A 16,052-nucleotide genomic window follows, 5' to 3' on the forward strand; every position below is an offset into this window, starting at 1 on the left:
ACTATTAACATGTGTTGATGGGGGTGGTTTTTTAGTTTTCGGGAAACCTTGCAGACTTATGATGGTTTTTCACTACCTTTTCCTTTTAATCTTGCATGTAATTTATTTAATAATCAATAACTACTAAACTTGTAACAGGGAAATGTTGAAATTTTTTTAGAGTTGGTTATTGATCTGGGTGACAAGATGGGCACCAGTGATTGTATTGAAACTATGAGAGTGGAGGCTTGCATTCGTAAGAGTGAAGTGATGATGATTTATCTACAAGAGGGTGGCCTATTACTATTTATGGAAGGGATGATGAAAGATGATGAGAACATCTCCATACAACTCTTTAATTCATGGAATGACTTGAAAGTGGTAATCAATGGGATGGATTTTGAAATCAAGAAGGATGTCATTGTGAAGGTTGGAGGGTTTATCCTGGAAGGCAAGAACTAGCACAAGAATGCCAAAGTAAATGAGGAAACTAGTCTACAATTTTTTTTCAAATTTAAGGAAGAACTGGTGTGAATGTGTGGTGGGTTTTTAAGGGATGACCTTCCTAAACCCTACGCTATTATTAGATACATTACCCTTGAGGATTGGTTTTATGCACTCTATTATTAATATTTCCCTATTCTTAACCACTTCAAAAACTTGGATCATATTTTCTTTCCATTTCTTTTGTTGCATTCTATGGAATATTGTATCTTTAAGGCCAGGAGGAAATAAGAGAAAGGGAAAAATCTTTTATTTCATCCACCAGGGGTTCATGAACAAACTATATATCTACCATCTTGCCCAAAACCCACCGCTCCTAGTCAACCCACTAGCTTCTATAACCCCCCAAGTCTCATTGGACCCTAGCCTTGGTCCCAGCCACAAAAAAACCAAGAAAACCTTTGGCCTTGAGATTAAAATTAGCCCCATCAATTTGGATATGGACACTAGAAAGAGTAAGTAGAGTGCCAAGAGAACTATCAAATGCCTTTAGCTGGAAAAGTCAAGTCCCATCACAAGTATAATTCCAACTCTGGATCTACCAAAAATAATGTTAAACCTACCAAAAGAAAGAGACTACCCTAGGATACAAAGCTTGTCCCCAGCTCCACTAGCCCGTCTCACATTTTTGACACCCTTGAAGCTACCCTAGCTAGAAGTTGGGGGGGGGGGGGGAAGTGGGGGGAGACATCACCTCTCTAGGAAAAGATACTCCTAAAGGTGGGGGGGGAGGGGAGGGGTGGGGGAAAGGAAGGCATAGCCATGACTAGATCCATAGAAAGGCTAGATTGGATAGACTGGAGTAGTCAATGAGGGATCAAACAGATAATCACATTGGTATCTACCATCAATTTGAAACTTTGGTGGAATTATCTACCAAAGTCATGCATTCTATGGCCACCACCTTTTACTTTTTAGAGGTGAATAGGGATGATAAGGACCTAGCCAAGAAAGGAGAGTGAGACATCCCAATCCATTTATGAGTTTCTGGCAAAGGGCTAGTTAAAGATGCTCCTAGACAAACCTATCAAGGTGGAGGGGGACGACGTGAACAAGGGCATGCCTGAGGAGAAGAAGGATGAGGATCTTGGAAAGGAGGGTAGCTAGCCATGGGTCTAGTTATTTTTTCCTTTTTTTTGTTATGTTATTGTTTACTATGAACTGGGTAGCCTATGGGGTTTTACATTATATGTTTATATACGAGAATGATAACAAGTTGTTTCTGTGCTGCTAGAATATTTTTAAGTTTTTTCTTTATGCTAGTTTCAAGACTGATGGTATTGTTTATTTGGCTCTAGATATTATATTTTTTTTGAAATTTAAAGATAGTATTGGTTAGGTGTTGTTTAAAGGTTAAATATGGTATCTAATACTTAAAAAACAATGGGAGGAGTGTTGTTGGCAATACATCAACATCCCTCATGAGGATTTGTAGTATTGTTTAACTACCTCTCTTATCATCTATATGTCTATTAGTTATATCAGAGATTAACAATTTGATTGTTTGGTGCAATTAAAACCAATACTTCTAACATTTTATGTCCTTTCTACAACAATTGAGACCATTACAAAATTAGCTAGACTCCAACCAATAATATTTACTCATTTTGAGCTTTATGACACATGAAAAACCTTAGAAAAAATTTAAAATTACAAGGAATAAAATCTATTTGGCTACCTTTTTATGTAGATAAGTACATATATGTCAATTTTTTATTCATTTATTTAACTTAATGAAAGCTACAAAGAAATAAATCATTAATTTAATCATTTAATTACTTATAAATAAAAATAATCAAATCTTACAAACTAAATACCAATTAGAGAATTAAAAGAAAAAAGCTATTTGAATTTCATTTTTATCTTGCTAACTTGTATATGAGTGAATTTTTTTTTATCTTGTCAAAATCCACGAATGAAACAAGCAATTTTCTTTTGACCTATTAAATGAGCCTATTTGATATTATATTTATCTAGATCTCCACAAATCAAAATAACATGGAGAATCTCCTTAGTTTTATCTCCACCCATGAGATCATCCTTCGGGGGACACAAAAGATAACACAATTAATAAAATGATAATTCTCTAAGTAACTCTTACTCTTAACATTAATTTTAGTACATGGCCTAGAGGATTAGTGGTGATGAAGTCAAGGGGAATGGTTAAGCATGATTGTCTTACTAGATTTCCATATCTTTTCCATACCATTCTGCAAGATTGTTACTATTATTTTGTATGGAGGAATATCCATCAAGGAATCTAAAATATATATTTTTTGTTGGGATAGGATAAATCTTCTAAAGGGAAAAACTTAGAGCAAACATTAGAAATTTTACCTTTTTGTCATATTCCCCTAGATTTATTTTTTATGCAAGAGTTGTGTACTAAGGAAGTTTCTAATAACTTATGATTAATTAAAGAAAAAAATGGTTCAACTCCTTAGAAAAAGTAACATCAAGTCAATGGACAACAAGAATAGGCTCACAATTCATGACCCTTATTTAAAAATACTGAAATAACTAAATACTTAGAAAAAGAAACCTAATAATAGGAAAAAATAGATTGTGGAATCTAGCCATGAACCAGTAACCAACAACCTCAAACCCAAAAACTAGAAAACACCCATCAATGAAAACCCACACAACACTCACCAAGAAACCACCAACCATGATTAGAGGTACAACTAGTAGCCAAAAAGACCAACACCCATAGCTACTATGACAAATCCTTGAGAATATCAAGGAAGGAGAAAATCTTAATGCAAAGGGAAGGACTAGCCTCACTTGACCTAGTAGCCAATTTGGAACTCTTTTGCAAAACCTCCTCCTTGCCCTAACCATCTTCCCTCCTTTTTATTTCCAGCTTCCTCTCCTCAAGCTAATCTTTTATTCCACCAATAGTAGACTCCATCCTCTTCTAGGCCACAATATGCTATACCATTAGCTACTTTAGATGATCCTCCATATACTCCTATAAGGCCTTCATCAAACTAAGGGTATTAATAATCTTTGATTTTTCCTCCTCCATCAACACCATAGAGAGGATATCTGAGACCTAATATGCCAACAACTCCTAGTTGTGTAATTTATCTCCCAAATTTCTTCCCACTTCCCAACAAGTTCCATCTTGTCTACAACTAGTCTAGTCATTCACTTTCACTAGGACTTCCAACCTATTAATTTTTCCATGGGAAATATTGAGCTAAAACATGAGCCACCTGTTAATCACCTTCAACAAGTTGTAACACATATCCATCTCATCAGTGTAGATGCTAAAAAATGGTTTGCATCTATGGTTTCATCACTTCTTCATACTAATTCGTCCCATTTTCTCATTCTACTAACTTTGACCTTTTGGCCAAATTGATCATACTTTATCATTTGTATCCTCTTTCACATAAATTTCATGTCATTTCAAAATCATATCAAATCAACTAGCAACCACTTCAAATAACTCAGAATCATATCAAATCAACTCAAAATCACCCCAAATCAACTTGGAATCACTTGAAATCAACCATAATCATCAAAAAATGTATCAAATATCATCTATCCAATCCTAGACATTGTTGTGGCTTTTAGTGCCTTGGAAACATATCAATCTATCAAACCTTATCAATTTGGCCTTAGTATTGTCATGGCTCTTAGTGCTAGGTCAAACTATCATTCATGTTATCCGATCTTTGATGTTGTCAAGGTTCTTAGTGTCAGATCATGACATCATCAAACCACTTTAATAATATTGACTATGTCTATTGATATTATTATAATTAACCTTATCAATCAATCTCGATCTTGTAGCATTTACAATGTTAGTTAAATGTTATGTATCTTTAATTCATGTCATGTGTCCTTGGAATGATAATCAATCAATCAATTTGACCATGGCTTTGGTCTAGCTATCATCATCCTATTCAATCTATATCATCATCACATTCTCATCAAAGGATACTATCACATTTATTTAATCAATTTGGCCAATCATTTAATAATTTTCTCTATAGGATTAAATAACCCATAATTTAATCCTATGTCATTCTTACTAATTATTCATCCTAATTATCATTCTTAATTAATTAATTTTATTAATTAATTGATTCATCATCTACAAACCATGGAAATTCACAATTTCCTAAGTCACATTTTCCACCATTACTTCCATTTTTACTAATTTCTATTTTGTGGAATAAAGGATTTTTAATTCAAATATTCCACAAAATATTGACATCATTGTTACACTTGGGTATGACACCTCGTGGATTCTCCTTTGAAACTTGGCTAAGATATGTCATAATTCAATATTCTTATTCTCTTACACATGGCTATCATTGACTTCTTTGTCATAGATTCTTGGCTTTAAGTTGGCTTGAGGTGTCTTATGATGCATCATAGATTCTCTTCCACATTTAGCCAAGTTTGACTTCCATGTGTCATAGAATCCTACATTTGTCATCTTTTTTCATATGCATCATGGATTCTCAAAGGAATATCTTGTCACATTGCACATCTAAGGGTGAAAAATCCAATTCTCTCATCCCCCATGCCAATTATAAAATGAGCATTCTTCCTCTCATTTCTGGTACCTAATTCCTAAGTCTTTTCAAGTCACTAGTTTTCTCACATTTTTCACTCCATTTCTTACAATATAATCACAAATTCAAGTATTCTCATAGCATTATCATCATCTTAGGATTTTTCTTCATAATTGTGTGCACTGTAGGCAATTGTGGAGCTACATCATTTGGAGAAGAAAGAAGGACATGGGAGCTACAAATGAAAGAGGGGGTTTCTAACCTCATGTTGCTTTCTTTATTAGTTTGGCTTTCATGGTAGACTAGTGGGTGTTAGCACATGTTGATTGATTTTGTGATTTTCTCATAATATGTTAGAAATTAGCCCATTTTATAGGTCCTACATTTTGGTGAACTTGACATGAACATACTTATCTAACTTGGGTTTTCTTGTTTTGTGCTTGTAGGTGCAAGAAAGGAGCTCACTTGGTGGGCTATAATGCTTATTCTCTCTCCTTTATCACACCTACATGAATTAGGGGGTCCAATAGCATGATTATATGCTCTTGCTTCATGCATTTTGTTAGCTTGCTATCCTAGGGTGCACTCTGCTCTATCAGGGGGCACTTGGGACCCCTAGGAGCAGTTTTAAGGGCTTAGGAGACACCATAACCCCTGTTTGTTGTTCCTAATTGACTAAATGCACCTAGAAACTACCAAATGCACCCTTCTAGGCCCCAATGACATCATGGGTGTAGTTTGTACTATCTAGGTGCACTTGGGAGTATAGGTTTCAAAAATTACAATTTCTAGGTCTTATCTAGGGACCATTTCCCCACAACTTGCACTTGGGCTCCCAACTACACCCAGAGACTACCTAGTGCACCCAAACTATCCCCAAGTGCACCATGGGAATAGTTAGCACTGCATGGGTGCACTTGGGGGCATTTTGAGCCATTTTGGCCTTTTGAGGTGCAGTTTGCTATGTCAGAGTGCACCTAGTTCACAAGAAGACACATACATAACACATAATCTCCATCTAAGGTTTCTATTTTCTTCTAGGACATATGTTAGATGATTTTGTGTTATTGATGGTCTATTTGCAACATGCAGTGATTGGTGGATGAAGACATGATCATAACAAACTACTAATGCTTGTTTGCAGGATGTTGTCGAAGACCATTGTGTGTTTGTCAAAACCATGTGTTTGGATTTCCTAGATTAGATAACACTTCATTTGGTGCTTAAAATGAACTTTTTCTTTTCTACCTAGCATGTCTACAATGTTTAAATCCTTAGGAGTTGCATGGACATATCCTCTCCCCTCACCATTTGTGGATCTTGGGTGTAAGAGAAATCCATGGAACTTCTATAGGAAGCCTACCTTGGACCAAGATACCTGATATTGGGTATGCCAGGGGAGGACTTCAGAGTGGTAATGGGCCAAAAGCTCGATCAATTTTCTAGCTACTATATAAAACTCAATTACCATGAAAGCTGTGTCAGCAGTATTGCTGAGTGATAGCTCTCCTCTAGTACCCTTGTGGTGCATCAAACCCTGGTTCTCAAGGCTGGGAGACCTTTCATTGAAGTTTATCATTCACTTTTTGAATGGAATGTCTTCACCCATGCCCATGAAGACATCCTACATTCTCGCAGTCCTTAGTAGAGGTGACAGTCCCTTGGGAAGTCATGCCCCTTGGGAAGCAGATCTTGGTAGCCTTGAAAAGTGAGTGCACTATAAGGGCGAGCCTGTGGTGCCAAGATCCTAGGTTGTTCACTTTGGATAAGCACAGCTAAACTTTGGTTCAAGTAGGAATTTAGTGGATATAGTCTTAAAGCCTAGGTTGTGGTGTGTTTGTTCACTTTTAACAATAGCTATTCTTGTCTTAATGTGTCTTGCGTATGTGTGAAACATTAATGAAGATAATAGCCAACATTCAAATTTACACCTTGAACCTTCTCCAAACATTACACATTGTCAAAATTTTACAACCTTTGTCAAATCTTTGCAAAATTTACTCAAATAAATTCAAATCTTGGAAAACATAGCAACTTGTAATCCTAAATGTGCTTGGAAAAAAATAGATTTCATCCTTGCATAGACTCCACTTGCATTCACCCTAGTCTAGGCCTCATACTTGCATCGTATAGGTTTCATATTGCATCTTTTAGTCCTCACTTAGTATCCCTCATATTCAAATTGTAATCATTAGCATTTAGCTTGCATCCTTTGCATTTCAACCTCAAAATCTGCAGTTTGCATTGTCCATCTTACATCTTTGCATACCCAACCTTCATATTGACCACTTTAACCATCACTCTAGGTGTCCTACACATCATTTTGAACCTCCATTCTAGTCTTAGCATTGCGCTCTGCTATCTAGCTCACTGTGGCAACAATCTAGAAAACATAACACCTATCATTGCCTTAGTTTTGGCCTAGTTTACTAGCTATGCCTTGAACCTACCAATTGCATCCAAACTGGCCCTATCTAAGTGTACTTGGTGATCTAAGGACCCAATTTAGGATTCTAGATAACATTTTGTGGCTTCAACAATGTCCTTAGGTACTTAGATAAGTCCCCCTATCTCAGCATGCCTTGATTTTCATTTTGCATCTCCTAGCCTTCATTGCCTTCACTTAGGACATAATTCCTTAGGTCATAACCTCCATTCTAAATCTCTTAACCCATCCTAACATTAACCCCAACATCTTAGCTTCCTGGCATATCAATTTGGCAACCACACTACTCAAAATCAGAAAACCTTTAACCTAGCTTCCCAATTGCGCCCAAACTAGCCCCAACTACACCATAGGCATATTTGGTACTATTGGAGCACACTTGGCACTTTTAAGGCACACTTGGGCACCTGCATGACCATTTTAGGCCTCCAAACTGCATTTTGGGACCCTAAAATTGCATTTAGGAGCCTCTTTACCTCCTCATTCTGAATTTGACCCAAAACTACATCTTGCACCCAAACTATCATTTTCCACCTTAGGACCTTTACATATCACATATACAATTAGCATTACCACCATTTTGAGTCCCCTAAATGTCATTTTGAACCCCAAAACCTTTGAATTTAGTCAAAAATATGAACAAAAGTATGGACCCTAGAGTGTTACATTGTGTTAATGAATAATGGATCTTGACCATGGTCATTTTATCATTTTCCTTAGTCAAAAACTATCTATGTCAAGGTATATTTGACTTTTTCATTTTGATCTTATCACTTTTTTTCTTTTTTTTTGGTCAAGATCCAAAGTCTGTTGTCATAACATTACACTCTTAGGTTAATACCTTTAAAATATTTCACCTAAGTTCATGAAACCTTGCATATACCTTTACCATTAGCATAATCATATTCCTAGTGTGCCTAAATGTCATTTTGACTCATCCTAGTGGCATATTCCCCCTTCATCTTGCATTGTTCAAAACCTTAGCATCATTTCCACTATCAAACCTTATCAAATTGCCCATCAATCAAATTGTCTTCTTGATCACTTATCCTCATTTTTCATATCCCAGACATCATTATCAACCCTAGAATGTCATCCCTTGCATAGTCCACCTCGTATACATCAACCCCTACCATCATTACCAAGTCTAAAATCTAACCCTAACCTTCATTTTTCATACGATAGGGTCATTTTCATCTCCTTTACTCAATCTCCAAACGTCACTTTTCCTTTGCATTTACATAGTTTCCCTAGGACATTTTCATCTTGCATATCAAAACCCCACTTCATTTGTCATTTTCCTAGGTTTCATACTATCCTTAAACACCAAAAAATCTAAGAAAATAGTCATATCTTGCATACCCACATCTTGATTATCAAGTTTTGACCTATTTTACCAACTGTAACCCTGTTTTACCAACTACACACTTCAAGTGCACAATTGGTATTTTTAGAGCACACTTGGTAGTTTTAGGGTGCACTTGGTAATTAGGTGTTTCATTTTAGGTTCCACAACCCTAATCTACACTTCCACACCTTGCATTGCATCCCAAAACCTTAGAAAACACTCTAAATCACTCAAAAAACTCAAAATTTGCATTTTAGACACCCTAACACCTTTGTTTTCCCATTGCATACCTCCTACTTGCCAACTGCTTACCTTTAGGGCCCCAAGTGCACCAAAGGCACACTTGGTACTATCTGGGCATAGTTGATAGTTTAGGTGTGCACTTGGGAGGTAGAGAGTCCATTTAGGTTTTCTACCATTGCATCTACATCCTCAGGGATCATCCCACCACTTACTAGGACACAATCAGCTTAGAGACCTAAAGAACTTTATCAAATTTTTTTTTCTAAGGCACTAACACAACCAAAAACTCATCCAAGATAGAAGAAGAGCAAGAAAACCCAACAAACCTTTGACAAAGACCAAATAGAGGCATCACAACTATTACTTGCAGACCCCTTGAACATGTATCCGCAAGATCACCATAATCAAGCTATGACACAAAAAACCTTAAACAATGCATCTATCATGATATTTCCTCCAAAAAATTCCCCCACAACTAGGATGGTTCAATGGAGTCCTAACTTTGAACCTATATTTGTGCTGGTACCACCTAGAGGTGGAAGTGTACCAACCACACCCGAGGATGAAAAAACACATTCCTTTGAATTCAAAAAATCAATGCAGGTACCTTCAACTATAAAACATAAAACATACAACAAGGTACTATACACCTAAGTGATGAATTTGACACTAACTATGGCATTACTGATGAAGAAATGGCTAGGGCATGTCAAGACAAAAAAATTCGCAAGAACTTTAAACTTTTGGCAGCCCAAGAAATTGTCAAATTCAACCCAAATGTGGAGGGACCTAAGTCCAAACATCAAACCAACACAACCATTGAAAACATATAACCTATGATCAATTTGGACATAGATAAGGGAAAAAAACCTTTGGAGTTTTCAAAGACCATAATGGCACCTATAAGGTCCCATCAAGAACCAACAATTGAAATCCTCCAAAGTACATTTGAACACATCAACATTAATCCCTTGTTTGATGAACTACAACCAATGAAGGGAAACAAGAGTCTCCCTAAATATGCTAAGAGGACATTAAGACTTGATTTTAGTCACATGATGTAACAACAAGACACACCTAAAGGGATTTGTGCTCTAGGGATGCCAAACATGCCTCCTTTGGAGACAAATCAACAAAGTGCACCTTTGCTTCTAACTCTACCAAGTGTTATGACATCAAATGTTGTGGAACATCCCTATTGATGTGCAAAGGAAAAGTCTTGCTGAAATTACACCTATCCCCAAAAGGAATGCACCTCATTGTCAAGTCAATATGATGTCCCATGGAGAAACCTCCAAAACACAAAGGTGCCAAACCAAAAATACCAATATGGTGGTCAATTTTCAAGGACATAACCAACTACCCCAACAAAATCAACCTACAATAGTCCTAGGACCCAATGTTTCCAACACACATCCAACATATCAAAAGAGACATCAACCACAATAACAACAACCTCAAGTGGTACAAGCATCCAATGTCCCTAACACACAACCCAACGTAAACCCACTTGACTTCTGTGCAATGTATCAACAACAAATATAACAACAACAAGCCATGTTTGCTAAGCAACAAGAGGAACTCAAACAATAGTTGGAATACCAAAGATTCCTTGAGCAACAAATTGCATATCAGCAACATTTGTGACAACAACAACATGTGCCACAATAGCCTCAATAGATACCTCTATAGAAACAATCACATACATGGTCTCACAAACAACCAACAGAGGTACCTCACATCAACTGCCACACATGGCACAACAACAACATGTGGTGCAACAATCATAATCAATCCCACAACAAGTGCCACATAAAATACCACAACAAGTACCCCAATAGGTATCACAATAAAAACCCTTTTGTCTTTGAGGTACCAACATGCCTCCACCACCAAGTGACACATCACCAGACTCATTAGATATAGAGATGTCAGAGCTGAGTAGATGTAGTTCTAACCATAGAAAATGGTCTACTCACAGACACAAAAGACTTGAAGGAAAGACTATCACACAAAATCCCAATGAAGGGCTATTACAACAATTCAAACAACTTTCCAAACAAGTTGAGACATTGGGAGTCCAAAATAAATAGCCTCTATATACAGGAAGGGACTTACATCCTAGTCCATTTGATAAAAGTTTGTATATGCCTCCATTCCCAAAACACTTTGAGGCTCCAAGGTTTGAAAAATATCGAGGAAAAGGAAACCCTATTGATCACATCAGAGAATTTTGTGCCTCATGTACTGAACTCAATGATGAGCCCACTTACCACATGAGATCATTCCCTCATTCTCTAGGTGGGCCCGCACTTGAATGGTACTCCAAACTTCTCGATAATATCAAATCTTGGTTAGAATTCATAGAAAAATTCATCTCCCATTTGCCTCTAACATTACAAATGAGGTGACACTTTCCAATTTGTGCTCAACTAAACAGAAGATGGGAGAACCATTTATCACATTCTTACTATGCTGGAGAAGCTTAGTCAGTCAATACTTACTAGAAATTCGTGAAGAACAACAAGTAAACTTGTGCATTGAAAACCTAGTCCCCAAATTAATGTATGAAATCAAAATCAAAAGTCCAAGCACCATTTCTAAACTGATGAAGAAAGGGGCTAGCATTGAAGATGCTCTTATCTATAAGGGAATCCTCAAGACGAACAAGCACAACACAAACACCAATTTGTCTAATGACAAGGACAAAAATTTCTCCAAAAACAAAATGTGACTAATGATGGCATTTTGGATGCATGAAAGATTAGCACAACACAACCTTAATTGACTTTGAAAGGTGAAAACCTTATAAATTCACAAAGTCCCAATCAAACATCACCTCAACAACTGACAACTAAGACTTCCACATAGGACAAACCCTGAAGACATCCTATAACCCAGGATAGGAATTCACACCATTAGGGATACCTCTTGAGATTGCACTACAATAGTTACCGAGTAATAACTTCCTATAGTTACCCCCAATCAAAGATGAGCCATTGACTAAAGTCAACTAGTGGCATGACAAAAAATACTGTGATTACCATCGCACCACAGGACATAAAACCTCATCATGCTTCCAATTGAAACATGCCATACAAGACCATATTGATGATGGTGTAATCATAGTTGATCCATCACTATTAGCATCCAAATTTGATCACACTATTTTCAAAGATCCTTTGGGTAATCACGATAAAGAGAAACCCTCTAGTTTAAACTCGAACTCACAAGGTAATGTGAATTACTCATGCACTAGATATGACTACACTATCAACTATTTCAATGAGTTAGATTCTCACATATCCACATTCACCTTAAAGGCTGAAGGCCCTCACTATGCTATCACTACACATTGTACCAAGATCACTTTTCCTAGAGCCCCATCTAGACCTACTGCTTCTACAAGACCTGCACCCCCTAGTAGACCCACTGTTCATGCTTAATTTAGTTATAGCCTTATTGAATAGCTCAGCAAGACCCCTATGCAAATATCCATCTTGGACCTACTACGTGCATCTCTCCAACATCAAAAGATCTTGGATCAAGCCCTTAAAGAGTTAGTAGTCCTAGATAACATTAATGTTGCCAAGTTCCAATCCATGGTGGGGAACATTTCTGCATCACAACATATCACCTTTTCCCCTTGGGATATTCCTAAAGATAGACCAAACCACAATGATCCCCTTTATCTTGAAGTCTTCATCCACAATGTTAAAGTTAGACATGTCTTAATAGATGGAGGAGTGGGGTTCACAATTAAAGCCTATGATGATGGTGAATTTTTCTCTATAGGGGTCATCATCTTACCTATTAGAGTTGGTCTAGCTACCGAGAACACTTTATTCTAGGTCCTTGATATAGAAATGAATTGTAACATGATACTAGGTCACCCATGGATCCATGCTATGCAAGTAGTGCCTTCTACATATCACTAGTGTTTAAAGTTCTCCTATAATAATGTAGAAGTCACTATTCTAGGTGATCCAGACCCTTTCTAGTTTTGTGCTAATCTAAGAGATGCTACTGCATACCAAGTCCCAACAAACAATGTAGCATAGCTCATAGATTCCTCTAATCATGTGGATGCTAATATACTCCTCGATAAGGCCAAGGAAAAGCTGAAGATTGAAGACAATGGGTGTGGAGAGTACTTTATGTCTCAAGTATCCTACATTAGGGAGTCACCACTTTCTCCCCAATATTATGGTAAATCACAAGTATTGCAAGCACAACACTCTAAGATATGTACACAATATGCCACTTCTATCAATAAGAATAAATTTGTATGAATTGAGAAGGAAAAAATAGGATGAAAACCCACTTTGATATCTCCTAGCAAGTATGGACTTGGGTTTACTATCATGCAGAAACAAGGCTATGATGGATTTAGTGGTCTTAGATCTCAAAAACAAGGTATAATTGAACCTATCACTACAAAAGGATGTCTTCCTAGTTTGGAGCTTGGATTTAAACCATTACGAATAGGTCCTCCTAGTACTATGGTACCTATGTGTAAGACTATGGATGTTTTGAACAATGAAAAGGATTCTAAGGATATCCCACTCGAAACCAAAAATCTTCTAGCCCATATCTATACCTTCAACCAAAGCCCATTCAACACTGATGATGATACCCCCTCAAGTTATCCTAAATTATTGGATTGGGACCAATGTGGATTATGAATTTTTGATCAATTTTACAATGATGACACTCTTATAATAGACTTTGAAATATATGGAGGGATTATGAACAGCAACCATATAGAAGCAATTTCTCCTGAAGTTAACACATTAGCATATTTTGGGGAGCCAAATCCTTCTTCTAGTTACAAAGCTAAAAGAAAAAGAAAAAATGATAAAATTAGGTCTCTTGGTGAAAATCGAAAGGCTCCATTAGACTGTGAAAAATCAAAAGCTAAGCAGCTCCCAAGGATACAAAATGAAAAAGATGATGCCATGAATATTAGTCTTCTACTGTTCAACATGCCACGAAGTCTTTTTGAGCTCTCTTGATTAGCATTCATGTGTGAAGTCATTGGTCTCAATCCTCCCAACCCTCCCTTATATCCAATTGCTTGCCCCCAAATCCAACCACCTAACTTTTCGAACACCCATAATCATACCCCATCTAACAAGCCTTTGCACATGTCATCATCAGTGACATCCCATACACAGAATCCTTTGACCCATTTATCCTCAAATGCCTTGAGTCGCAAGAGGCAGACATTGTCTTACATATAGTACATAATGGTATATCTTGAGATCTTTCTAGTGGTTTGATCTTAGCTACAAACTCAAAATAACTCCTACATAGTTATGGTCAATTGCAAGTCTAGAGATTATCAACTAGCAGCACCAACAACATATTTCTTCTTAACAGTTAGAAGAAACATTTATGATTCCATCTAAAAGTCCTAAAAAAAATTTAACAAATTGAAAAAAGTCCTAAAAAAAATCCAAAAAAAAGAAGAAGCAAAAAATCCTAAAAAAAAGAAAAGAAATAAGTGAAAAAAGTCATGAAAAAATGGATGCCTTGATGAAAACCTGGAAAATAGGAATCTTGGCATGAAAATTTGAGTCAAGAGAAAACTTTAGTCCACAAGTGAAAACTTGGCAAATAGGCACTTTGGGCAAGTACCATGGTGAAAACTTGGCAAACAGGCGCCATGTGTAATCAGTTATTGCTCCTCCATCTATTGGGATTCCATCTATTTTTTGCCCCTCCGTCATTCCTTGATCATATCCTTCATATTGAAAGACATCCTTGGTCCCTTATCATGGCTCAAAAATTGGTTATTGTCCATTGTTATCTTACCTATGCATCACTAGTCTGCACACACTCTATTATTGGCCTTTGTACACAGTTTGCGTCTTGTCTGGGGGCATATTACCTACATGGTACATTAGTTTGAACTTGAATTGGGGGCACATCCCTAAGAAATTTTTATCCATTGGACCTATTGCATAATGGATTGGAGCTAACACTAGTATATGCTTTTATGATCCTTAAAAAGATCCTAAACATTCAAATATGATCTTGGAAAAATCCTAAAAATTCAAAAATGATCCTAAAATAATCACCTAAAAATCATAAAATATCCTGAGAGAAGCACTAAAAAATCATAGAATGTCCTAAAAAAATCCTTAAAAATCATAAGACATCCTGAAGTAAAACCTAAAAATTGTAAAATGTCCTAAAAAAACTAGTCACACAAAAACATCAAATATCCCTAAAAACCCTAAAAATCACAAAACCCATCAAAAATCTGCAATAAACCTTGTACATATTCACTATACATAACCACCCCTTTTGCATGAACACTTACACTTTGCATTCTAAAACTCAAAGCACTACACTTCAATGACAATCACACTATCTGAGCAATGTGAACCAACAATCAATCCAACATGTCACTATGAACCTATCAATTGAATCAACAATCACAACCATCACATGATCAACTTATCAAACACTATCTGAAGACATCAAACACTGAAAAAAAGTAATAATGGAAAAGAATAGCTATTGGCTCATGCTGTTGAGTAAGTGATTTATTTTTTTCTTTGTTTTTCTTTGATCATGTTCCTTTGCTACTTGATGATATAAACTGATCTATGAAAGTGGCCAGGATGGTTCATGGTCATCTTTTATTTTCTATCTATTACAATGTACCTTTGAGAATTTTGGCCATGTACATATGCTTCAGGAAGGAAAAGGTCATTTTTTGTTTGCATCATACTTGTTTAGGCAAAAGGCTTGCATTTTCACTCTGGCCCTTTATGCCATGATGCGTTGCATTCCATTTTCCATATCAAAATAAAGCTCCATTTGACATATAGTGCACTTTATAAAAGCAAAAGTCTTCCCATCATACTAATAGTTCCTCATCTCATCTCCTCAACCTTATATAATTCATCTCCTGATCCATCACCATGATCATGTATTTTGATACACCAACTCATATTTATTTAGTGCTCATGCATTCTTGCATCATCCT

Source organism: Cupressus sempervirens, chromosome 2 (assembly GCF_028749045.1).
Source record: "Cupressus sempervirens isolate cs-2001-9-10 chromosome 2, ASM2874904v1, whole genome shotgun sequence".
Lineage (NCBI taxonomy): Eukaryota > Viridiplantae > Streptophyta > Pinopsida > Cupressales > Cupressaceae > Cupressus > Cupressus sempervirens.